The 26,368-nt window shown below is 45.4% G+C and overlaps 1 protein-coding gene across 1 annotated transcript in view; it reads right to left on the bottom strand.

The window, feature by feature from the left end:
- Window positions 1–26,368, bottom strand: part of SBK1 (SH3 domain binding kinase 1) — a 138,648-nt gene that overhangs the window by 59,764 nt on the left and 52,516 nt on the right. The gene's annotated exons all lie outside the window — the stretch shown is intronic.

The following is a 26,368-nucleotide window of genomic DNA, read 5'->3' as shown; positions in this document are numbered from 1 at the left end:
GCAGGCGTGGGTGGGCGTTTGCTGGGCGGGTGTATGACGTCAAATCCAGACACAAATAGGCTGAAGTGATCGCAAGCGCTGAGTAGGTTCAGAGCTACTCAGAAACTGCACAAACTGTTTTTGCAGAGCTCGGCTGCACAAGCGTTCGCACTTCTGCTAAGCTAAAATACACTCCCCAGTGGGAGGCGGCATAGCGTTTGCACGGCTGCTAAAGCTAGCTAGCGAGCGATCAACTCGGAATGACCCCCAAAGTGAGGTGAATTGTGAGAGATGCGTGACAGGGAGACGCAGGCGGGAGATAATGGTGTGAATGAGAGATCACTCAGGGAGGGGATGATGGTGAGGGCGAGAGACGATGCAGGGAGGGAAGGAGATGGCTGAGAGACACCAGGTGGAGATGATGGTGTGTCTGGAAGATGCAAGGAGCAGGAGGTGACACAAGTCTGGTTGAATCTCTGTTGCTTGTTGATGATCTTGGTAATATTCCTACACAAATAGGCATTTTCTGGACCAGGTAAATTTCTACATGAATAGTGATTACTGACTGAAGACGTTGTCTGCCCAGGGAGGACATTTCTCCAGAGGTTCCCTGTTGTGAGAAACCACCATATAGGTACAGTGCATATGGAATGGAAAGGAATGCTCCCAGAGTGATGAGAAACAGGTAGCTTGCCATGTTGACACGCCCGTTTGCAGTGGCCATGCCCCTTGTGGTATGTGATTTATATTGCGTTGAGTGTCAATAGATTGCGCTAGACAAGCCCGGTAGGTGGTACTAACCACGCTCCTCGGTCTTGTCAAAGTCAGAAAAATATCTCTATGCACACTACCATATTTGCACCTCACACAGGTCCGTGCTGCGCATGCGTACGCTCTCCCGTACGTGCGCATACTCACAGTCGCGGGCACCCGCAGGCGCACGGTATGCGTATTTACGGTAGAGTTTATGTGGTCGTAGCGTGCGACTCAATCATTACATATTTTCACTATATAATGTATTTATTAGATCATGGTCCCTTTGATAGATTCTGAAAGTTTGGTTAATATAGAATGTTCATGAACAGAGAAATCCCTCTTTGTTTGATACGAAGGGTCAGACAGGAGTAATACAGTGGTGTTTAGTATCCATCGGAAGAATATTTAATTAGAAATATTCCGGTGTTGGTTTGAAGCAGATCAATCGCTCGTGCGAATAGTTATGGACATAAGAAGTTTATGAACATTTACTTTATTTGCACTTTATTACCCATGCGGCGGGAAACCCAGTTTCCCTCCCACCTGAGCTGTTGGAAATAGTCACAGCCCACCTGTATGAATCAACCTATGACCTTTTGTTATAATGCGAAGCCGAATTCCTGTGTCCAATGAACAATGAGATTGTAGGGACCATTGAATTGCATTGTGTGTGGGGCATAAATAGAAAGGCCGATCACATCCAGCTCTCACTCTTCAACGGTTATCATTGCTGAAAATCGGGAGCTGGATGTCCAGAGGCGCATGCGATCGTTTCCTTTGTGCGTAAGTTTTTCTCCGTAATCATACTGTTTCTCTCTTGTTATTATGGGCCATATCTTTCTTTCTCTCATTTTCTCTTAAACTTAATTGTATTGTATTTACTGTATAGTTACCTGGTTAGTTAGTCTATGTTATATTGTAGTGTATGATTTGTATTTGTATTAATTCTTTTGCATGTATATCATTCAAAATATATATATATTAGGCGTTGGACCCTAAGCCTAGGTATCTGTGTATTTCTTATAGAGTTAAGTATTCTCAGAGCGTCGGTGACGCTCAAACTGCTTTTAAGCTAGTAAGGTTATACTGTGTTGCATTTACACCATATCACTACACAAAGGGTTTACTGCATAATACACTGTTTATGGTTTAGATATAAAGGTTTTACACTGTGAGCGTATGCGCCGCTGGTGATCTCCTCGTGGTCTCGAACGGTCGCATCGCTATAGCGAATCATTACGGTAGTCGGCAGCCAATAGCGTGCCTGCCAGTGATCTCTTGGCCGTGAGCGAACGTAACGCTTGAGCGTCTCGACCACGGCTAAGCGATCGTTACGCAACGTGCGTACCCTTGCGGTACTTCATACGTAGTTAGCGTACAGTGTTCTTAGACCTCATAAAGGGTATTATATACGATAAATATTTAGCTTTATCAATTGCGGGCTCGTCCTGTCCTTCACATATCTACACTAGGTAATTTCAGCAGACATTATCCAGCAGCAAAGGGCGGGAGATCATATTCCTCGTAGTGCTGTTTGGATAAGCGTCTGCTTCTCTTAGTAAAGGGTGCTGAAGGAATCCGGGAACCGGAGGTAAGAACAAAACAATAGTGTCTTTTTAAACCTGTTTATTTTTCTGTCTTGCGTACACACGCACGCACACATATATATCTGCATTTCCTTTTCATTGGTGTATTTTCGTATGTCACTCTCCTGTTTGCCAGTTCTATAGTTGATAAACGTGCTTAGAGAGATTTGTCACTATTTCATAGTTTAAGAGTAAAGGTAATATAGTTAAAGTATAGACAAACACACAGCTGTGCCTGAGAGACAAGGCGAAGTCAGTGTGGTGCGCGGTAGATGATAAAGGATCATCTACATTGATAAACGTATAAATTGTGTTACGGTGGATCTTTGCTTTGCGTATATGTGTCTCTAACAAAAGACTGAGACTTGCGTACGCAATCCAAGGGCCGACGCACGCAGCGTATATTACGCAACGGAGCCTACGGGTACGCCCACGTAACTCAAATCACAAGTTTTTTTTTCTCTCCTCTCAACGCGATAAGTAGCGCCACGCGGTAAATAACGCCAGGCGATAAATCGCGCAAATCTATTTTTTTTTAAATTCGAAATTTAAATTAATAGATCCTTCTCCTAATTTGTAACACATCTGGTCTAAAGAGAAATTTCTGCGCAGAAATAGAAACAAAAGTGTACATGTGGTGAGTGAGTGTGGTGTATACAATTTTACAGGTTGAACCACAAGAAAAGTCGAGTTCTCGTGAGGTACATGCGTGTAAGTGACGTACATGGTGGCTAGGGAGGCATCCCTGGTTAAAACATACAATTTGAGCATTAGAGTGTAGCAGACCAGGAGGTCATACTGTAACAGACCAGGAGGTCATAGCAGACCAACAGGTTCAGGTACAGCAGACAAGGAAGTCCGCTATACAGTCCACAGGCACAACACCAAGAAAGGGTTGGTGCAACACCCATATAGGCCATACAAGCTCTGGCTGAAGGAATTCGCAGCCGCAATTTTCGATTCCACTGGTCGCTCCGTACATAAGATTAGTTGCTTATGTGCTGAACGATTGTACCGCACGTAATTGTGTACATTAGTAAACCTGACCGGTACTATTTGTGTACGAAGGTCATAAACGCTATTTGTACATTCTAATGTGATTTGTGTAATTTTTTTTATTTTAAGGGAAGTTCGCTGCTCACTCAGGAACTATCCAGCAACCAATAGTTACTGGAAAGAGTAAGTGTTCTTCGGATCACCCTCACAGGTTCCAGTAAATAGAGGTTCAGGTCGCAGGGGCCCTAGGTCGAGTACGCCAGCACCATATCGGTGTGATCAGGTCGTATTGGTCGGCGTGGGCGAGTGAGTGGGGTACTCGGTAAACCGCCACCGTCAGCCTATTTTGGACATTTGGTTTGCGTAAGGGTTAGCTGGATAAAGCAACACTTTCGAACTATGGGGGCCACTTGTTCAGGTAGGGGGCGATCAACCTCGGTTCGGGTTGATTCAGTGAACCGACCAATTGGGTCGGCAAGGTATGTAATGTGTGAGAAATACGGAAGTCACACAGAAGCTTTATGTGATGAATGGGAGAGAATGACAGTACATGACGGGGAGAAATTCCCAAGAGTAGGTAGCTTCAGCACAGAAGTGTTAACGAATTTAAGGAGAAGGATATGTCTCATTAAATCAGCAAAGAGACGAATCAAGCATTATGATTATTTGCAGTTGTGGCAACAGGAGGGTGACATACAGAGAGGATTGGCTCAGGCGGCGGGATCTGGCTCAATCAGAAAACTGATAGCCACGGCCCCACCGCCACCATACATATCAGGAGAGAAATTGGTTGCGGAGAATGACGCACTAAGGTGTAACACACAAACACTTAGCAACTGTGTAAATGTTAAAGATAATGTTAACCAATTAACCAATGCAAGTATTAACCCGTGCAAGTTGTACCCTGTTTTGAACTTTCCTCAGGAGTGTGATCAAGAAGACGAATCGGCAACAATTTCAGCGCTCTCTCTAGCAGCCACCATAGCAGAGACCACAGTAGGCACAGCTCCACCCACGAGATTAGTAACAAGGGCCCCTAGCGGAGGGATAGGTGAGGTCGTATCTACAGGTAAGTACGGCACCATACACTATGCTGAAGCCATTTCACCACAGGCTGTAGAACCCACACAGAGTGATGTTGTTAGAGTTAATCCTGTTAGGGTAATAGCTGTTCCAAATGGGAAAACTGACACATCAGGAGTCACCCCTGTGAGGAACATTGCCATGTATAGCCCATTTTCCAGAATGGAATTAAGGACCATAGTGTCTGAATTCCCTGACCCTAGAAAAGACTTAGTTGCCAGTCAAAAATACATCAGAGACTTAGGTAACACTGTAGAGCCCAACAATAAAGACTGGCAGATATTGCTGAGAGCATGTTTACCCTCCAATGTTGACGCAACTCAATTTTTAGCTGATTGCGGATTAGATCAGGATGTACCTCTTACAGATGTGTACAACAAAGATAATGTAAAAAGAATAAGCTTACAGTTAAAAGAGTATTTCCCAGCGGTAGTCAGATGGAACAAGATATTCTCCATTAAACAGAAGGAGTCAGAGACAGCTGCAGAGTATTTTCACAGAGCATTATCAGAAATGGCAAAATACACAGGCATAGAGGACATTAAAACAAACATAAACCATCGAGAAGTAGCAGTATCGGTACTGATGGATGGTTTAAAAGAATCATTAAAGACTAGGGTACAGACCACACAACCATGTTGGCGAGGTCTGTCTGTGGCTACTTTGAGAGAGGCTGCTATTGATCACGATAGGAACATCACCAGACACAGGGAACAACAAAGTGATAAGTTAATGGCAGTAAGTATACAGGCCCTGACCACAAAACAGCCTGTGTTAACATCACCAAACCCTGTGGGTAAGTCAAATGTGGTAACATGTTATTTTTGTCACAAACAGGGACACTTTGCACGAGACTGTAGATCGAGAAATGTACAAAAATCTTATCAACCCCCTAGACAACGACACGACACACGACATTGGGAGCAGGGCCCGCAGAAACGGAGTTATGAGCCACATGCAGGGGAAACAAAAAGATACCCCCCAAACAGAGATTGGCAGGCCTCTGGGAGTTCCCATTTAACCCCTTCACAGGTAGTTGCTGCCAGCGGAATTCAGGTAGGTCACCATACCCAATAGGGGTGTGGCCATACCTGTAATCTGCAGCCAGTAAAATTGATTGCAAGCCTTGGAAGTGAACCAGAAATTGCAATCAATGTAGCTGGTAAATCATTAAACTTTCTTGTAGACACAGGGGCGGCCAAATCAGTGATAAATTCGACAGTGGGCATGAGAACCACTGGTAAGACAATTCCAGCCATAGGGGTAACGGGAGTAGTCCAGCACTACCCTGTTAGCAAACCAGCCGAGATTACAGTAGGGCCGTTACATACCAAGCATTCCTTTTTGCTGGCTGCATCGGCACCGACCAATCTCCTGGGAAGAGACTTACTGTGTAAAATGGGGTGCGTCATTTATTGTACTCCTGAAGGTGTATTCTTGGACATACCTGAGAATCACGCTCAGGAAGTACGAGACATGTTAGACTCCCCGTCAAAATTAATGTCACATACCACTATGACAAATAGGACTCCCTCCCAAGTAGAAGAAATGACATCTCAGATACCAGAGTCACTTTGGACAAAAGATGGACAGGACACTGGATTAATGGCAAACGTAGCTCCGGTAGTTGTACAAGTAAAAGATGGTAGGATAGCTCCAAAAATCCCACAGTACCCTCTGAAGCCAGAGGTGGAGTTAGGAGTTTATCCCGTAATAGAGCGCTTGCTACAACAGGGCATTCTGGTAAGAACGTCCAGCACTGCTAATAGTCCCATCTTCCCTGTGAAAAAGAGTGGGGGGAGGGGTTACAGGCTAGTGCAGGATCTAAGGGGGATTAACAAAATAGTTGAGAGTCAGTTCCCCGTAGTGCCAAATCCAGCTGTCATCCTAATGCAAATCCCTCCCACTGCGAAATTTTTCACTGTTATTGACCTCTGCTCCGCTTTCTTTTCGGTACCTCTGCACCCTGACAGTCAATATTTGTTTGCATTTAAATACAGAGGAGTCCAATACACATGGACTCGATTACCACAAGGATTCATAGATAGCCCAAGTATATTTTCTCAGGCTTTGCATGATTGTTTACAGTCTTTCCAACCAGTGAGTGGATCAGTATTAATACAGTACGTGGATGATCTACTACTGTGTTCTGATTCATTGGAGGCATCCCTGAAGGATACGAAACAGCTCCTGTTTCATCTTTCAGACACAGGACACAAGGTTTCCAAAGACAAGTTGCAATTATGCCAAACTAAGGTAAAATATTTGGGACACTGTTTAACACAAGGACTGAGACACCTGACCGCTGATAGAATTCAAGCAATTAGAGACATGACTCTGCCACAAACCCAGCAACAGATCAGAACATTTTTAGGAATGTGTGGGTATTGCCGTAATTGGATCCCAGGGTTTTCCATTTTAGCGTTACCTTTGCAGGAGATGGTCTCCTCAAACAAACCTGATCGGATTTCGCATACAGACGAGTCTGAGGCAGCATTTGAGAGACTTAAACAGTGCCTAACGCAGGCACCAGCATTAGGTATGCCGGACTATGGGAAACCCTTTGAACTATACGGAACAGAAAGTGCTGGTTGCGCGGCAGGCGTACTAACCCAAAAGCACGGTGATGCCAGCAGGCCAGTAGCATATTACAGCGCTCAGCTAGACACGGTAGCGCGATCCCTCCCCACATGCTTGCGAAGTGTTGCTGCGATAGCATTGCTAGTAACGAAAAGCGAAGACGTCGTGCTAGGTCACAACCTCACAATTCATACACCACATGCAGTGTCAGCCTTGTTAAATTCTGCCCAAACCAGGCACGTCTCATCAGCGCGGTTTACAAGATGGGAATTGGCACTAATGGCCCCCGTAAACATCACCATAAGGAGATGCAGTGCATTAAATCCTGCAACATATCTCCCAGGTGTGCCTGGACAGGCACAAAGGGTGGAGGATGAGAGTGGTGGGGAAGGAGGATTTAATACAAAGGAAGACACTCATGATTGTATGGAATATTTGACCCAAAATTTTACCACAAGGCCTGACATCAGTGACAACCCACTGGAAGACGTAGAACTTACGTTCTACACGGACGGTAGTTGTCATAGACAGTTCAGACTCGGGAGACTTGTGTACTGGATACGCAGTCGTAGATGACCAAGGCACCATAGAAGCGGAACCGCTAGGCCCACCTCACTCAGCCCAGGTTGCTGAACTGGTCGCCCTAACCAGAGCATGTGAATTGGCTAAGGGAAAATCAGCCAATATCTACACCGATTCTAGATACGCATTCGGGGTAGTCCATGATTTCGGAGCCCTATGGCGCCTCAGAAATTTCATGACGGCAGCTGGTACACCGGTAGCGCATGCAGCTCACATAAAAAGGCTTCTAACAGCGATACAGGAACCCGACAGAGTGGCTGTTATCAAATGTAAAGCACATACATATAGCCAAGACCCAGTATCGCTTGGTAACAGCCGAGCAGACGAAGCTGCTAAATTAGCAGCTGCTACCCCCAGACAGACAGACACCACACAATTGATGGTATTTAATACCATCAACACACAGAAGTTGTGTGAAATGCAAAATTTGTGTTCCACACAGGAAAAGGCAGTCTGGAAGGCAAAGGGATATGGCCAGGAGTCCTCAGGACTCTGGACGGATGGACATGGTAAACCAGTGGCCCCCAGAGCATATCTTCCATGTTTGGCTGAAGCAGCTCACGGGCTGACTCATCTAGGCAAGGAAGGGATGTGCAAGTTGGTAAGAGCATATTGGTGCGCCCCAGGATTCTCCTCTCATGCGAGTAAAAGAGCCATGTCATGCCTTACCTGTTTGAGAAAGAATATTGGAAAGGCAATACCTACAGAACCATCCCATATCCCACCTGCCGGCGGCCCTTTCCAGGTAATACAGATTGACTTCATTCAATTACCCCCTTGTCGAAATTTGAAATATGTACTTGTTTGTATAGATGTTTTCTCAAATTGGGTCGAAGCATTTCCGGCGGCCACAAATACCGCTATGTTTACTGCTAAGAAAATTGTGCAGGAATTTGTATGTAGATATGGTATCCCTAGAATTATCGAAAGTGATAGGGGTACCCATTTTACAGGTGATGTCTTTCAAGGAATGTGTAAATTGATGGGAATTGATAGCAAGCTGCACACTCCATACCGTCCACAGGCGAGTGCGAAAGTGGAAAGAGTGAACAGCACTATTAAAAATAAACTGAGTAAAGTGATGGCAGAGACAGGATTGACATGGCCAGAAGCTTTACCCATTGTACTGTACAGCATCAGAACCACTCCCAGGTCCCCTCTTAATCTGTCTCCCTTTGAAATCTTGTTTGGTCGACAACCGCATGTTATGATTAACCCTCAGGATGATTTGAAGTGTAACAATGAAGTGACTGTAAAATACTTGATTAACATGAGTAAACAGTTAAGGAATCAAAATGATAATCTGAAGTTAGTGATTCCTGATTTACCAGATAGTAATTGTCATGACATTGAACCTGGGGATTATGTAATGATACGGAATTTTCTACGCTCAGGTTGCCTTATTGACAGATGGGAAGGACCATACCAGGTCTTATTGACTAGCACTACAGCATTGAAGGTTGCTGAGAGAGAGACTTGGGTTCATTCGTCCCACTGTAAGAAGGTCGTTGATCCAGAGAAGTCCTGTGATAAGGAACAGACGGTAGAGGTTGTATCACTAGAGTGTCTGTTCCAGGAGGACTAAGGCGGCACCTGAGCATCGAGAACCACAAGATCAAAAGCAGTTGTCGATCCCCTGTTCCCTTTTATTGTTTTTCTCCACTTCCCATCCCCTCTCCCTCAAATTATTTTTCCCCCCTTCTCATTCTTCTTCGTCTCCTCCTAAGATGGACTTGCCTCAAGAGACTGTGATCCGGATTTTCCTGTTGACCATGATGTTGACCAGAGCAGTCTGTTCCGGCGAGAGTACCATGGAGTTCGAGAGAGGTTCTGGAATGGGTTCTGATGACAGAAATGGAGGCGTAGTTTTCCGAGAACAACATAATCAACAAGCAAAGGCGAGTATCAGAAAACGATCCGATAGCATTGACCATAGAAGGAATTGTGAAGGATTGTTAGCTGAAGAAAACTGTATCTGTCGGCTTTGTAACAATGTCATTGAGGATGGGTGCATAAAGAAATGCCAATCCAGTTTTAATATCCATATGGACCGGCATCCCTTGAGTGACTATCACTCTTTAGTGGGTAGTGTGTTAAATAAAACAGATTGTTGGGTATGCTCTCAAGTACCTCAAGGTCATAGCAAATCAGGGCTAGTACCATTTCCTTTAACGTTAGGGGAGGTACTTGAGTTAAGTGGTGGGAGACCGGTGGACAGGAGGTTTAATATCTCCAGCCCTCCTAGTTTGAAGCTCCACCAATACCATGTGGATAGGTCCCTATTATGTTTTAACATCTCCAATCCCCGAAAGCCGGGAAATTGGGAAGTGTCATGGAGTAATCAAACCATGACCTTTTCACACAGAGCAGATAGAATGCCTACAGATACAGAGCTTATACGCCACATAGCCAGTAGAGGAAAATCTTTCCGGTATAGGTATACCTTAGGAAATAGGATTACGAGAGTTGGAGAGGTATCACCAGGATACTGTGCACATATCGTACAACCTGATACGTGTACTAAGCAGATGGAAGAATTAGGGTTAGGAGATTTCACATGGAAGGTGTGTAATATGGTTATGTCCTACTCCGTCCCATATGTTCTCCCCGATGATGCATATTTCATATGCGGGAGAAAGGCGTATAAGTGGCTTGCCCCAAACTCTGAAGGATTGTGTTATATTGGAAAAGTATTGCCTGAAGTAATGACTGTATCACATGACAAAATGAAAGACATACACCGTGTTGCCCAAACTCCTTATACTCATATTCATTACGAGCACATCGTTAAACGGCACCTGATAGAAAGAACAGAGCACCCGGCCTCTGACATGATCAGTGAATCCACCGGGATTCAATTCTTAATCGCGTTAGATATCACTCACACCGCTAGAGGAGTGTTGAATTATAAATACATTTCTGCGCTCGCCAATTTGTTAGATAATATCACTGAAATGTATGATGACACGTTTAGGTATACTGGAAGGGAACTTCAGGCTTACAAAACAGAACTAGTCCAGCATAGAATGGTTCTTAATTACCTCACAGCAGTAACAGGCGGATATTGTGTCACACTGGCAACACAATACGGCGTGAAATGTTGCACATATATTACGAATAGCACCGAGGACCCGGTCGAGGTCATAGACCAAAAGATGGACGATATTCTCCAACTAAAGTGGGAATTTCGCAGAAGACACAATCTCACCCTTGCTGCTGTGAGTAATGAGCTGACTGGTTGGGTGTCATGGTTGAACCCGCGAAATTGGTTCTCCGGTTTAGGAGAATGGGCCCAAGGAGTTATAATGGATGTTTGGAAGTTTCTCCTATGTATCTTAGGTGTTATCATAACGATTGGTTTGATATTTAGATGCGGTCAGGCTTTAATGAGGTGCAATCATCGTACTAGGGTAATGAGTTTAAGGAGTGAGGAAACTGTAATTCCAATGGACTTGATTTATGACCCAAATGTAGAAACAATGATGTGATGAAAATGCGATTTCTACGGTCCGTTTCTTTCACCTGTTTTTCCGTTTCCTCCAAGGTAAAAAGACCCACTTGGACGAGGAATTTGATGAGCCGATATACAGACAACAGAGGGATTAAAGAAGAAGTTTTGACAACCTGATACACAGATTCTTGATGAACTATGCCATGGATCCCCAGTTTCCCTAGAAATTTTAAAATTACGCTAGCCCAACACTTTTGTAAATCTATGGACATTGACAGCTTTTGCTCGCACCTTATGGGCAAAAGCACAAAGAAGACTGCATTCAACAGACACCAAACAAGACCTCAATCGACGAATGTACATTTACCTGACATAGAATACCACCGCATTTACCGTAATTATGTCTTTTCTTCATTTCTACAACCCTCAGGTAATGACACACATAGTCGATAGGGAATACAGGCACAGATATCAGCAATCACATATCTCCCCCATTCATGTATCATCAACTAAAATGTGCTCCCCCATTTTGTTACAACCAAAGCCGAAAAGAGCTCGGTAAAGTTTGACAGCCCATCCACAGACCCGTACCACGGGATAAGAAGGAATTCAAATGTATACTTCGCAATACCTCGAAGCTTGATTTAAAACACGTACGGCACGATGATACATGACCCCCAAGCACGGATTCATACACACATGCTTCTGCTATCTCACTAGGTCATACCCTTTTCCTACCATCTCCTCTCCTCCCTTACCCAACCATGTAAATGTATTAACCCCTAACATATATTTTTCTCTTTTTGAAATGTTTTCAGGAAGTGGCAGTTATTGTTGACTGCCAAAGGGTGGACTGTCAAAGTCAGAAAAATATCTCTATGCACACTACCATATTTGCACCTCACACAGGTCCGTGCTGCGCATGCGTACGCTCTCCCGTACGTGCGCATACTCACAGTCGCGGGCACCCGCAGGCGCACGGTATGCGTATTTACGGTAGAGTTTATGTGGTCGTAGCGTGCGACTCAATCATTACATATTTTCACTATATAATGTATTTATTAGATCATGGTCCCTTTGATAGATTCTGAAAGTTTGGTTAATATAGAATGTTCATGAACAGAGAAATCCCTCTTTGTTTGATACGAAGGGTCAGACAGGAGTAATACAGTGGTGTTTAGTATCCATCGGAAGAATATTTAATTAGAAATATTCCGGTGTTGGTTTGAAGCAGATCAATCGCTCGTGCGAATAGTTATGGACATAAGAAGTTTATGAACATTTACTTTATTTGCACTTTATTACCCATGCGGCGGGAAACCCAGTTTCCCTCCCACCTGAGCTGTTGGAAATAGTCACAGCCCACCTGTATGAATCAACCTATGACCTTTTGTTATAATGCGAAGCCGAATTCCTGTGTCCAATGAACAATGAGATTGTAGGGACCATTGAATTGCATTGTGTGTGGGGCATAAATAGAAAGGCCGATCACATCCAGCTCTCACTCTTCAACGGTTATCATTGCTGAAAATCGGGAGCTGGATGTCCAGAGGCGCATGCGATCGTTTCCTTTGTGCGTAAGTTTTTCTCCGTAATCATACTGTTTCTCTCTTGTTATTATGGGCCATATCATTCTCTCTCTTCTCTTTCTCTCATTTTGTCTTAAACTTAATTGTATTGTATTTACTGTATAGTTACCTGGTTAGTTAGTCTATGTTATATTGTAGTGTATGATTTGTATTTGTATTAATTCTTTTGCAAGTATATCATTCAAAATATATATATATTAGGCGTTGGACCCTAAGCCTAGGTATCTGTGTATTTCTTATAGAGTTAAGTATTCTCAGAGCGTCGGTGACGCTCAAACTGCTTTTAAGCTAGTAAGGTTATACTGTGTTGCATTTACACCATATCACTACACAAAGGGTTTACTGCATAATACACTGTTTATGGTTTAGATATAAAGGTTTTACACTGTGAGCGTATGCGCCGCTGGTGATCTCCTCGTGGTTTCGAACGGTCGCATCGCTATAGCGAATCATTACGGTAGTCGGCAGCCAATAGCGTGCCTGCCAGTGATCTCTTGGCCGTGAGCGAACGTAACGCTTGAGCGTCTCGACCACGGCTAAGCGATCGTTACGCAACGTGCGTACCCTTGCGGTACTTCATACGTAGTTAGCGTACAGTGTTCTTAGACCTCATAAAGGGTATTATATACGATAAATATTTAGCTTTATCAGTCTGTGCACCACCTAATAAAATATTTTGAAGGCCTATGGTCCAGGGTGTGCCCTGTTAAGAAGAGTGTCTATAATAGCTGTCGGGAGACGGGGAGGGAGAGCCTCCCCATATGGACCAGACCGTTCCAGTTTTTACCCCATTCCTGGACCATACTGGGAGGTTGAAACAAACATGAAAGAAAAGGTCACACATGGAACGTTACAATGGATACACCGTAGAAGACAGTGAGAACATTGCTCCCACTATTATGGATACTGGAGCAATCCTATGGATGCACATGGGGACATATTCAAGTGAGAGCAAATTTTTTAAAACTCTCGCACAGCAGGGTTTTTCCCATAGGTGCGAGATTTTTGGTATTCAGTTTGGTGCCCTTTATTCTCTAGATCAAGTCCATTTTTACCTAAAATCCATATTTTAAGGAAGAACAGTCAGCACTAGCTTTGGAACCCATTGGACACTCGCTCTAATGACTAAGCAATTGTAAGTTTCCAATTGGCTTAGTTAGTCCACAATTACTCACCTTCTGTAGCTCCGTCCTCCTCCACCGCTTCCCGAAGTCGTCTCTTCTCCAGCGTCGCAGACAAGTAGAGTACTACCCCTCACTCTGCACCCCCTCCCTGCACACACTGCTCCTCCTCCTCCACCGTCCCAACATGATGGCAGTCTTCCTCCGACTTCTTCCAGGCCTCTGGTAAGTAGTGTGTGCTGCTGATGTTTGTTTGTGTGTGAGGGGTGCTGCCTGTGTGTGTGTTTGTGGATTGTCAGAGGTGCAGCCGGGCCTCTTCCAGCGGCATCGGGAGCCTGCGGGTGGGATGCCGACTGATTTTAAAATACAAAAAAGAAAAATTCCTGCAGGATTTTGCCCACCAAAAAATTTGCAACCATTTTTTTAAATTCAATAGCACGGGTATCGGAAACGTGCATACCTGTATTAGATCAAAATTAGGGGAGCGAGAGACAAAAACATTTTTGTCAGGATATTCTCGCACTTAAGGGGGGTACTCACGGGAGAGATGTGTGCTGAGCGATCTTAACACAGACCGCTCAGCACACATCTCTCACCCCGCTCAGCACAGCGCGATGAAGTGAGCGACCCGCTAGATTGAGCCTGCATGCAGGCTCAATCTATCATCGGCGATAGCGATGCGTGGGACCGCGCCCGCTGGAGGGCATACACACGGCAGATCCGTGCTTAAAATTTAAGCAATCTGGCAAGATTGCTTAGATTTTAAGCACGGATCTCTCCGTGTGTACCCCCCTTTACTTGAATATGCTCCGCTGTCTCCAGGAACTATAAAGAAAATTTAAGGGTTGATGTATCAAACAGAGAAAAGAGTGGAGACATGGACCAGTGGAGAAGTTTCCTATAGCAACCAATGAGCATCGAGATAGCATTTATTAAGTACATTATAGAAAATGATAGGTTGATGCTGATAGGTTGCTATGGGGAACGTCTTCACTCTTTCCCCTACTTGATACATCAACCCTCTAATAATAATGTATAAAAAAAAAACAACAACAACAAAAAAAAACTGGGACATATTAGACACGAAGATTGATCTTTGCAACAGATTCTTTGATGTCCATCTCTATTGAAGTTTGTCTGAGCTCCTATAAAATAAGGGACAGGAAGATTGATGGGTAAAGGTTTAAAGTAGAGATGAGCAGGTTCACATTTACTCGGTTCTTAAAGCCAGAATTATCGCAAAATCAGATTTTCCGGATTTTTCTTATTGGCTAACCAAAACACGTGACATGCGAGAGCCAATAAGGAGATTCGAGTAAATCCGAGTAAAACCGATCCCGCTAATCTCTAGTTTAAAGAGGGTACTTAGTTTGAGAAAGAAACTTGTTTGTTTGATTGACTTGGTTTGGAAATACCACAGAATTAAATGGAGAAGTTTCCATGGTCATTAGAGATAATTATCTATGGCTTCAATGCAAGATTTTCTTTGTTGATTGTGTATTTTTAATTTAATTTATTTATTGTAAAAATGTATATATGTATATTTTGATGCAATTTTTATAATAAAAACCATACTCTACTGTGGACATAGATACATTTACTACAGAAGAGTTGCATCTTGAACTATCATCATTATTAAAGAGAGAAAAGTCCATAGGCCCAGATGGAATAATGAACCTAAATCAGACCTGATCACTAGGGTGCGTTTTTTGCATCCTTGCGATCAGGTAGTTGCAGCCTACAGGGGGAGAGGACAATCACTGTGCAGGGGTGCAATCGCATGTGTAGGAGAACTGCACAAACAGAAGTTTGTGCAGTCTCTGCACAGCCCAGGACTTACTCTTCCAGTGCGATGGTCGGGGCCAGAGGTGACGTCAGGAACCCTCCCTTCAAACGCCTGGTCCCTCCTGCGTTTCTCTGGACACTCCTTAAAAACGGACAGTTGCCACCCACAAACGGCCTCTTCCTGTCAGTCACCTTGCGATCGCACGTGCGATCGCTTTACTCGCACCATCCCGTTGCTGCCCACCAATCTCCAACGCTGTGGACCGACGTGCCTGCGCATTGCGGTGCATACGCATACGCAGTTCAGACCTGATCGCAGGCTGTATGAAAACGCAGCCCAACGATCAGGTCTGAATTAAGCCCATATTCCAGAGTATTAAAACAGTTAAAAAATAAAACCTGTTAACCAATTGCAGCTGGCAGATGTACAGTAAGGTCATTGGGGAATAAGAAAGTAATGTCATCAAAATGCCTTCTTTTCAACATTTCCTTTATCTTCGGGAACAGAAAAAAGTAATTGGGGGCTAGATCCGGTGAATGGGGAGGGTTTGTCTCCGTCTAACTTTTTGACGCAGCCTCAGTACTTCCAAATAGTAAACTTGGTTGATGTTTGCATGCTCTGCTATGCTCCTGACAGGCAGCCGACGATTTTTACGCACAATTTGACAAACTTTTGCAATGTTTTTTTTTTTCAGTTCTGCTTGTTGCTGGCCGTCCTGACCTCTCATCATCAGTGACAGTTTCTCTTCGCTCAGAAAAACGCTTTACCCACTTGTATACTGGTGTTTTCTTCATAGCATTATACCCGAAAATGTGCACTTACAGCTCTATGATTTTGCTTCCACTCTTGCCAATTTTATCAAGAAATGTAATGTTGTCTGTTACTCTAATTCAAGCTCCGACATTCTCACAACGGCACACCAAAACACACACCGACGATAATAGATGCCACTCAGGAAGAGACTGCCGTAGATCAACAACACAGCTGTTAAACGTTGATATGCCAACTTCATCAAAACATACTGAGGTTTCTGACCAGTGCTGCCACAGCAAGCACTCGTTGGGTGGGTGAGGCACTGATATATAATGCAGGCACCCATACCTTATAATACTTATTCTTACACCCAATTAAATTAGTGTTGACTGCATTATATGAGTGCCTCTCACCACCTTACTTATATTGTCGCAGCCTAGCAGGTCCCCCATCCCTTATAATGCCCATTATTACACCCCTCAGTCAGTATGACTGTATTGGTTACATATCAGTGCCCTACTGATTGTAGCAGGCATCTCCCATACATGGTAGTACTTAAAATAGAGTATATGATTGTAGCAGGCGGATGTTATAGAAAATTTAAAAAATGACTGTAATAAATAAAGTACACTGGAAGATCTCATGTTTTTCTCTGTGCGTTTCCCGGCTCCTCTCTCTAAGCACCTGACGTTATACACATGTGTATCATGACTGGTCACACACACAATACAGTAGGACTGGAGACACAGACATGCGCTGGAACCAACACCCAACAATTGCCTTATCACTGACAGCCTGCTGGGAGTATTCAACCAACCCAGCTTTTGGACAATTTCGGCAGAGTTTGCAGTCCAGCAGAAATGCCCTTTATACAGCTTTGTAAGCGGGCCCCCTGGGACCAACAGGGCCCTAAGCAGCTGCTTTGGTTTCCTTGTGCTAAATCTCTTACTGGCTTCTGCCTATTCATACTGTCATCTACAATAGTGGAATTCTATAGTTTAATAGTTTAAATTCTATACTTTATTTTTCATTTGTAATTTCTCTGACGTCCTAAGTGGATGCTGGGACTTCGTAAGGACCATGGGGAAAAAAGCGGCTCCGCAGGAGACTGGACACAACTAAAGAAAGCTTTAGGACTACCTGGTGTGCACTGGCTCCTCCCACTATGACCCTCCTCCAGACCTCAGTTAGAATCTTGTGCCCGGCTGAGCTGGATGCACACTAGGGGCTCTCCTGAGAAAAGAAAGTATATTTTAGGTTTTTTATTTTCAGTGTGATCTGCTGGCAACAGACTCACTGCTACGAGGGACTAAGGGGAGAAGAAGCGAACCTACCTGCTTGCAGCTAGTTTGGGCTTCTTAGGCTACTGGACACCATTAGCTCCAGAGGGATCGAACACAGGACCCGACCTCGATCATCCGGTCCCGGAGCCGCGCCGCCGTCCCCCTTACAGAGCCAGAAGCATGAAGATGGTCCTGAAAATCGGCGGCAGAAGACTTCGGTCTTCAACAAGGTAGCGCACAGCACTGCAGCTGAGCGCCATTGCTCCTCATGCACACCTCACACTCCGGTCACTGATGGGTGCAGGGCGCTGGGGGGGGGCGCCCTGAGCAGCAATATTAACACCTTGGCTGGCAAAATAATCACAATATATAGTCCTAGAGCAGGGGTGTCAAACACAAGGCCCGCGGGCCAAATCCGGCCCGCCAGACCTCGTCTGATGGCCCGCGGTGCCTGCACGGAGTAAATTCATTTTAAAAATGGCTCAAGTTAAAAAAAAAAAAAATTTACTTACCTTCCGGGACCTGGCCCGACTTCTTCCTGCCCCGCACTGCTCCCTGGGTATCGGACGTGACGTCATCACGTGACGTCCGCCCGACATCTCCAGGGATCAGAGGAGCGCGCGGACGCCGCGGAGAGGAGCAAGAAGAAAGAAGTAAAAGAAAGAAGAAGTAAAAGGTAAGTAAAGTAAATGGAGGGGGCAGATGGCTGGGCACTATAAAAGGGGGCAGATGGCTGGGCACTATAAAAGGGGGCAGATGGCTGGGCACTATAAAAGGGGGCACATGGCTGGGCACTATAAAAGGGGGCAGATGGCTGGGCACTATAAAAGGGGGCAGATGGCTGGGCACTATAAAAGGGGGCAGATGGCTGGGCACTATAAAATGGGGCACATGGCCTTGTGTTTTCCATATGTTTAATAAACAGTGTTTGGCAATATTCGTATGTTTAAAAAAAAATTAATGTTTGTTACCAAAAAAACATTTTTCAATACATTGTACAATAATTGTACATTTGAATATCTACTTGTCATTATTCTGACTATGTTTCTGCTTTCAGAGCTAGTTATTACTTACATTATTACAAAAAACAGTAATAATTGAATGCAGTGACATTAATTTATGATAATAAAGAGTGGACACATAGACCTACAGATACAACCGGCCCTTTGATGGGGACCAAACTGCTGATGCGGCCCCCGATGAATTTGAGTTTGACACCCCTGTCCTAGAGGCTATATATGTGAAAAATACCCCTGCCAGAGATCCATAAAAAAGCGGGAGAAAGTCCGCCGAAAAAGGGGCGGGGCTATCTCCCTCAGCACACTGGCGCCATTTTCTCTTCACAGTGCAGCTGGAAGACAGCTCCCCAGGCTCTCCCCTGTAGTTTTCAGGCTCAAAGGGTTAAAAAGAGAGGGGGGGCACTAAATTTAGGCACAGAATTGTATATTATAGCAGCTATAAGGGAAAAATCACTGTGGGTAGTGTGAATCCCTGTATTATATAGCGCTTTGGTGTGTGCTGGCATACTCTCTCTCTGTTTCCCCAAAGGACTTTGTGGGGTCCTGTCCTCAGTCAGAGCATTCCCTGTGTGTGTGCGGTGTGTCGGTACGGCTGTGTCGACATGTTGATGAGGAAGGTTACGTGGAAGGCGGAGCAAATGCCGATAAATGTGATGTCGCCCCCTGTGGGGCCGACACCAGAGTGGATGGATAGGTGGAAGGTATTAACCGACAGTGTCAACTCCTTACATAAAAGGCTGGATGATGTAACAGCTGTGGGACAGCCGGCTTCTCAGCCCGCGCCTGCCCAGGCGTCTCAAAGGCCATCAGGGGCTCAAAAAACGCCCGCTACCTCAGATGGCAGACACAGATGTCGACACGGAGTCTGACTCCAGTGTCGACGAGATTGAGACATATACACAATCCACTAGGAACATCTGTTGCATGATCTCGGCATTGAAAAATGTGTTACACATTTCTGACATTAACCCAAGTACCAAAAAAAAAGGGGTTTTATGTTTGGGGAGAAAAAGCAGCCAGTGTTTTGTTCCCCCATCAGATGAGTGAGTGAAGTGTGTGAAGAAGCGTGGGTTCCCCCGATAAGAAACTGGTAATTTCTAAAAAAGTTACTGATGGCGTACCCTTTCCCGCCAGAGGATAGGTCTCGTTGGGAGATATCCCCTAGGGTGGATAAGGCGCTCACACGTTTGTCAAAAAAGGTGGCACTGCCGTCTTAGGATACGGCCACTTTGAAGGAGCATGCTGATAAAAAGCAGGAGGCTATCCTGAAGTCTATATATACACACTCAGGTACTATACTGAGACCTGCAATTGCCTCAGCATGGATAGTGCTGCTGCACTGTTAGCCTGTCAGGACAGGGATACTATTTTGCTAACCATAGAGCATATTAAAGACGTAGTCTTATATATGAGGGATGCACAGAGGGATATTTGCCGGCTGGCATCCAGAATTAATGCAATGTCCATTCTGCCAGGAGGGTATTAGGGACCCGGCAGTGGACAGGTGATACTGACTTTAAAAGGCACATCTGCCTTATAAGGGTGAGGAATTGTTGGGGATGGTCTCTGGGACCTCGTATCCACAGCAACAGCTGGGAAGAATTTTTTTTACCTCAGGTTTCCTCACAGCCTAAGAAAGCACGGTATTATCAGGTACAGTCCTTTCGGCTTCAGAAAAGCAAGCGGGTCAAAGGCGCTTCCTTTCTGCACAGAGACAAGGGAAGAGGGAAAAAGCTGCACCAGACAGCCAGTTCCCAGGATCAAAAATCTTCCCCCGCTTCCTCTGAGTTCACCGCATGACGCTGGGGCTCCACAGGTGGAGCCAGGTGCGGTGGGGGCGCGTCTCGGGAATTTCAGCGACCAGTGGGCTCGCTCACAGGAGGATCCCTGGGTTCTGCAAGTAGTATCACAGGGATACAAGCTGGAGTTCGAGGCGACTCCCCCTCGCCGTTACCTCAAATCAGCCTTGCCTGCTGCCCTCGGAGAAAAGGGAGGTAGTACTGGCGGCAATTCACAAGCTGTACTTCCAGCAGGTGATAATCAGGGTACCCCTCCTTCAACAAGGCCGGGGTTACTATTCCACAATGTTTGTGGTACCGAAACCAGACGGTTCGGTGAGACCCATTCTAAAAGTGAAATCCTTGAACACTTATATACGAAGGTTCAAGTTCAAAATGGAATCGCTCAGGGCGGTTATTGCAAGCCTGGACGAAGGGGATTACATGGTATCACTGGACATCAAGTCCCCATTTACCCTCCTCACCAGGAGTACCTCAAAATTGTGGTACAGGACTGTCATTACCAATTCCAGACGTTGCCGTTGGTCTGTCCCCGGCACCGAGGGTATTTACCAAGGTAATGGCCGAAATGATGATACTCCTTCAAAAAAAAAGGGAGTTACAATTATCCCTACTTGGACGATCTCCTTATAAAGGCGAGGTCCAGGGAGAAGTTGTTGGTCGGAGTAGCACTATCTCGGGAAGTGCTACAACAGCACGGCTGGATTCTGAATATTCCAAAGTCGCAGCTGGTTCCTACGACGCGTCTACTGTTCCCGGGTATGGTTCTGGACACAGAACAGGAAAAAGTGTTTCTCCCGGAGGAGAAGGCCAAGGAGTTGTCATCTCTAGTCAGAGGCCTCCTAAAACAAATACAGGTGTCGGTGCATCAATGCACGCGAGTCCTGGGAAAGATGGTAGCTTCTTACGAAGAAATTCCATTCGGCAGGTTCCATGCAAGGATCTTCCAGGGGGATCTGTTGGACAAGTGGTCCGGGTCGCATCTTCAGATGCATCGGCTGATAACCCTGTCTCCAAGGGCCAGGGTGTCGCTGTTGTGGTGGCTGCAGAGTGCTCATCTTCTAGAGGGCCGCAGATTCGGCATACAGGACTGGGTCCTGGTGACCACGGATGCCAGCCTTCGAGGCTGGGGGGCAGTCACACAGGGAAGAAACTTCCAAGGACTATGGTCGAGTCAGGAGACTTCCCTACACATAAATATTCTGGAACTAAGGGCCTTTTACAATGCCCTAAGTTAGGCTAGACCCCTGCTTCAACACCAGCCGGTGCTGATCCAGTCAGACAAAATCACGGTGGTCGCCCATGTATACCAACAGAGCGGCACAAGAAGCAGGATGGCGATGGCAGAAGCCACAAGGATTTTCCGATGGGCGGAAAATCATGTGTTAGCACTGTCAGCAGTGTTCATTTTCGGAGTGGACAACTGGGAAGCAGACTTTCTCAGCTGGCACGACTTCCACCCGGGAGAGTGGGGATTTCATCCAGAAGTCTTCCAAATGATTGTACACCATTGGGAGAGGCCACAGGTGGACATGATGGCGTCCCGCCTCAACAAAAAGCTAAAAAGATATTGCGCCAGGTCAAGGGACCCTCAGGCGATAGCTGTGGACGCTCTGGTGATACCGTGGGTGTACCAGTCGGTTTATGTGTTCCCTCCTCTTCCTCTCATACCCAAGGTACTGAGGATAATAAGAAAAAGAGGAGTAAGAACTATACTCATTGTTCCGGATTGGCCAAGAAGAGCTTGGTACCCGGAACTTCAAGAACTGATCTCAGAGGACCCATGGCCTCTGCCGCTCAGACAGCACCTGCTGCAGCAGGGGCCCTGTCTGTTCCAAGACTTACCGCGGCTGCGTTTGACGGCATGGCGGTTGAACGCCGGATCCTGAAGGAAAAGGGCATTCCGGAGGAAGTCATCCCTACGCTGATTAAAGCTAGGAAAGAAGTGACCGCAAACCATTATCACCGCATATGGCGAAAATATGTTGCGTGGTGTGAGGCCAGGAAGGCCCAAACGGAGGAATTTCAGCTGGGCCGTTTTCTGCAATTCCTACAGTCAGGGGTGACTATGGGCCTAAAATTGGGTTCCATTAAGGTCCAGATTTCGGCTCTGTCGATTTTCTTCCAGAAAGAACTGGCTTCACTGCCTGAAGTTCAGACATTTGTTAAGGGAGTGCTGCATATTCAGCCCCCTGTTGTGCCTCCAGTGGCACCTTGGGATCTCAACGTGGTGTTGGATTTCCTAAAGTCATATTGGTTTGAGCCACTTAAAACCGTGGATTTGAAATATCTCACGTGGAAAGTGGTCATGCTGTTGGCCTTGGCTTCAGCCAGGCGTGTGTCAGAATTGGCGGCTTTGTCATGTAAAAGCCCTTATCTGATTTTCCATATGGATAGGGCAGAATTGAGGACTCATTCCCAGTTTCTCCCTAAGGTGGTATCAGCTTTTCATTTGAACCAACCTATTGTAGTGCCTGCGGCTACTAAAGACTTGGGGGATTCCAAGTTGTTGGACGTAGTCAGGGCCCTGAAAAATTATGTTCCAGGACAGCTAGTGTCAGGAAAACTGACTCGCTATTTATCCTGTATGCACCCAACAAACTGGGTGCTCCTGCTTCAAAGCAGACTATTGCTCGCTGGATCTGTAGTACGATTCAGCTTGCACATTCTGCGGCTGGACTGCCGCATCCTAAATCAGTGAAAGCCCATTCCACAAGGAAGGTGGGCTCTTCTTGGGCGGCTGCCCGAGGGGTCTCGGCTTTACAACTTTGCCGAGCAGCTACTTGGTCGGGGTCAAACACATTTGCTAAATTCTACAAGTTTGACACCCTGGCTGAGGAGGACCTAGAGTTTGCCCATTCGGTGCTGCAGAGTCATCCGCACTCTCCCGCCCGTTTGGGAGCTTTGGTATAATCCTCATGGTCCTTACGGAGTCCCAGCATCCACTTAGGACATCAGAGAAAATAAGATTTTACTCACCGGTAAATCTATTTCTCGTAGTCCGTAGTGGATGCTGGGCGCCCATCCCAAGTGCGGATTGTCTGCAATACTTGTATATAGTTATTGTTTAACTAAAGGGTTATTGTTGAGCCATCTGTTGAGAGGCTCAGTTATATTTCATACTGTTAACTGGGTATAGTATCACGAGTTATACGGTGTGATTGGTGTGGCTGGTATGAGTCTTACCCGGGATTCAAAATCCTTCCTTATTGTGTCAGCTCTTCCGGGCACAGTATCCTAACTGAGGTCTGGAGGAGGGTCATAGTGGGAGGAGCCAGTGCACACCAGGTAGTCCTAAAGCTTTCTTTAGTTGTGCCCAGTCTCCTGCGGAGCCGCTATTCCCCATGGTCCTTAAGGAGTCCCAGCATCCACTACGGACTACGAGAAATAGATTTACCGGTGAGTAAAATCTTATTTTTTCTATTTTTTCCCCTCTATTTGGCCTTTTATTTTATTTTTACTATATAAGACTAACACATTGTTTTCACTGTACATCCTTGCACTTTTATTATCCTTGCTGTTTTGATCTTTCTCACGTTCAGTCTGTATTTGATATTTAATAGTAACCAACCATGAGCTTCCTTTTCTGTGTTTTTTTGTATATCATGTTTAAGTCACTTGTACAGTAAGACCTCAATTCCAGCGCATCTTAGAGGAGGGAATGCACAGAGGTGATATCATAGAATCCTACAGATACATGAAAAATAATAACAGAGCTCAGGAAGGCAGTATTTGTAAAAATAAGCGGATTTCCAGAGCAATGGGACACGCTGAGATTGGAGGGTAATAGACTGACACGTAATATTTTAAGCGGAACAACATGACCCTTAGAGAGTGTAGACTTTGTTAAATATGGACTAAAAACTGATTCCTTTATTGGCAAACACAAACTTTTAGTAATATGAATAGATTATAATATGCAATATTATATTACTAGTCTGCATTGGCGGATTTTACCTATGGGCTGCAGGACTGTCAGCTTGCCTCCCAACTGTCCGGATTTTTCGTGAGACAGTCCCGTTATTTTGGGACTGTCCCGCCTTTTCACCCACTGGCCATAGTGTCCTGCGTTGGGAGGGGGCAGTTGGGAGGCTTATTTTACCCACTGCACAGCGTCTATTCACGGGAAACAGAGGGACTGGGGGCATGCGTGAGAGCATAGTGACAAAAATGGGATGCATGGTTTGCGGTCGCGGCATTCCCACAAAGCCAGACCCCAGTTTTCATAGGCCATTCCTCCTTCTCTGCCACTCCAGGGAATCCCGCATTAGAGGGTCTGGATGTTGGGACCTGGCTGATGGGCTGAATGTCTCTTCTCTTCCTCTCCCCTCTCCAGGCAGGCACGGGTAGTGGCAGCACCCCGACCACCATCAGATAGGAGTCGCCACTGCTAGTCTGCCAGCTGTCTTTTGTCTTTATTAAATGTAAATGTCTTTCAGGCAGAATAATGTAAAATGTGTATGGAGAATGGAGCACCACTCACCCAGCCACCACCAATTCTGTGTAGATGGAAGGGGTTATCAAGGTCGACTTTTATTAGATGTTGGTCCTCAACCAGCTGCGGACAATAATGACGCTGAAAGAGGAGAGTTAGAATGACAGTTCATCACAGTAAGCACGGCTGGGTTATGGAGGCCAATGATCCAAGATTCACTCCTGTCACCCAAAAGAATTGTGGGCCAACAAACACAACACTCTAGGACTGGAAGAACATAGCTTGGCTCGATGAATATCCATTCTTGCCCGATAATTAGAGTACTGCGTGGGTCTATTATTATTATTATTATTATTATTATCTTTTATTTACATGGAGCCACAAGGGTTCTGCAGCGCCCTACAAAGTACATAAACAAATGAGCAGAACAAGAAAACAGTGACTTACAGTACAAGACAATGTAGGATAAGTACATGGTATATTAACATTGCTGCATCAGGGGACATGACACTGAAATAACCATCAAGGTGGCAGAAAGTGAGGGCTAGGTGCTGTTGTAGTGAGTATGGATTAGATGATAGTCTCAGTAAGAGAAGGATAAGCACATGAGGAGAGAGGGCCCTGCTTGCGAGAGCTTACATTCTAAAGGGAAGGGGCGGACAGACAGGGGGTGACACAGATAGGGTAGGCGGTGAGCATGGAACAGAGGGTTAGGATGAGAGATGGCTGGGTTTGATGAACAAGTGGGTCTTGAGAGCTCGTATGAAGTTTTGTAGAAATGTGGAGAGTCTGATGGGGAGAGGTAGAGAATTTGAGAAATTGGGTGCAAAATATTAGAGGTAGGAATGGGAGGAAATAATCAGTAGGCAGGAGAGGTAGAGCAAAGAAGGCGTGTGGGAGAGTGAAGGGAGATAATGTCAGATACTGTATGTACATAGGAAAGGAATGGGTGAGGGCTTTATAATTTAGTGTGAGAATCTTGAATTGGATCCTGAAGGGGAAGGGGAGTCAGTGTAGGGCTTGTAGAAGATGGGAGGTGGACATAGTATGTTTTGAGAGGATAATGAGCTGGGCAGCAGCACTGGGGTTAGATTGGAGAGGAGAGAGAAGGTTATCAGGGAGGCCAGATGGAAGAAGATTATAGTAGTCCAAACTGGAGATGACCAGTGAGAGGATGAGGGTATTAGTAGCATCTAGTGTGAGAAAGGGTCTGATCCTGGAAATATTTTTGAGATGGCAACAGCAGGATTGTGAGAGGTGCTGAATGTGAGTCAAGGATTTCTCCAAGACAGCACACTTGGGGGCTAGAGGAGATAGTGGTGCCATCAATAGATAATGACATTGTAGGAGGTGAGGTTATGCAGGAGGGTGGGAAGATGATCAGCTCAGTCTTAGACATGTTAAGTTTAAGAAAGTGCAGGGACATCCAAGAAGAGATAGCAGAGAGACAGTTGGAGAACAGCCAGGAGAGGGCAGTACCATGCAGAGCAAGGGAGTGAAGGATTTACAGGAGGAGAGGGTGGTCCACAGTGTCAAAAGCAGCAGAGAGGTCAAGGAGAATAAGCAGAGA

The sequence above is a fragment of the Pseudophryne corroboree genome, chromosome 7 (assembly GCF_028390025.1).
Source record: "Pseudophryne corroboree isolate aPseCor3 chromosome 7, aPseCor3.hap2, whole genome shotgun sequence".
In the NCBI taxonomy this organism is placed as follows: Eukaryota; Metazoa; Chordata; class Amphibia; order Anura; family Myobatrachidae; genus Pseudophryne; species Pseudophryne corroboree.
Note: the sequence above shows the minus strand (reverse complement) of the source record. Positions and strands in the feature narration are given on the sequence as shown.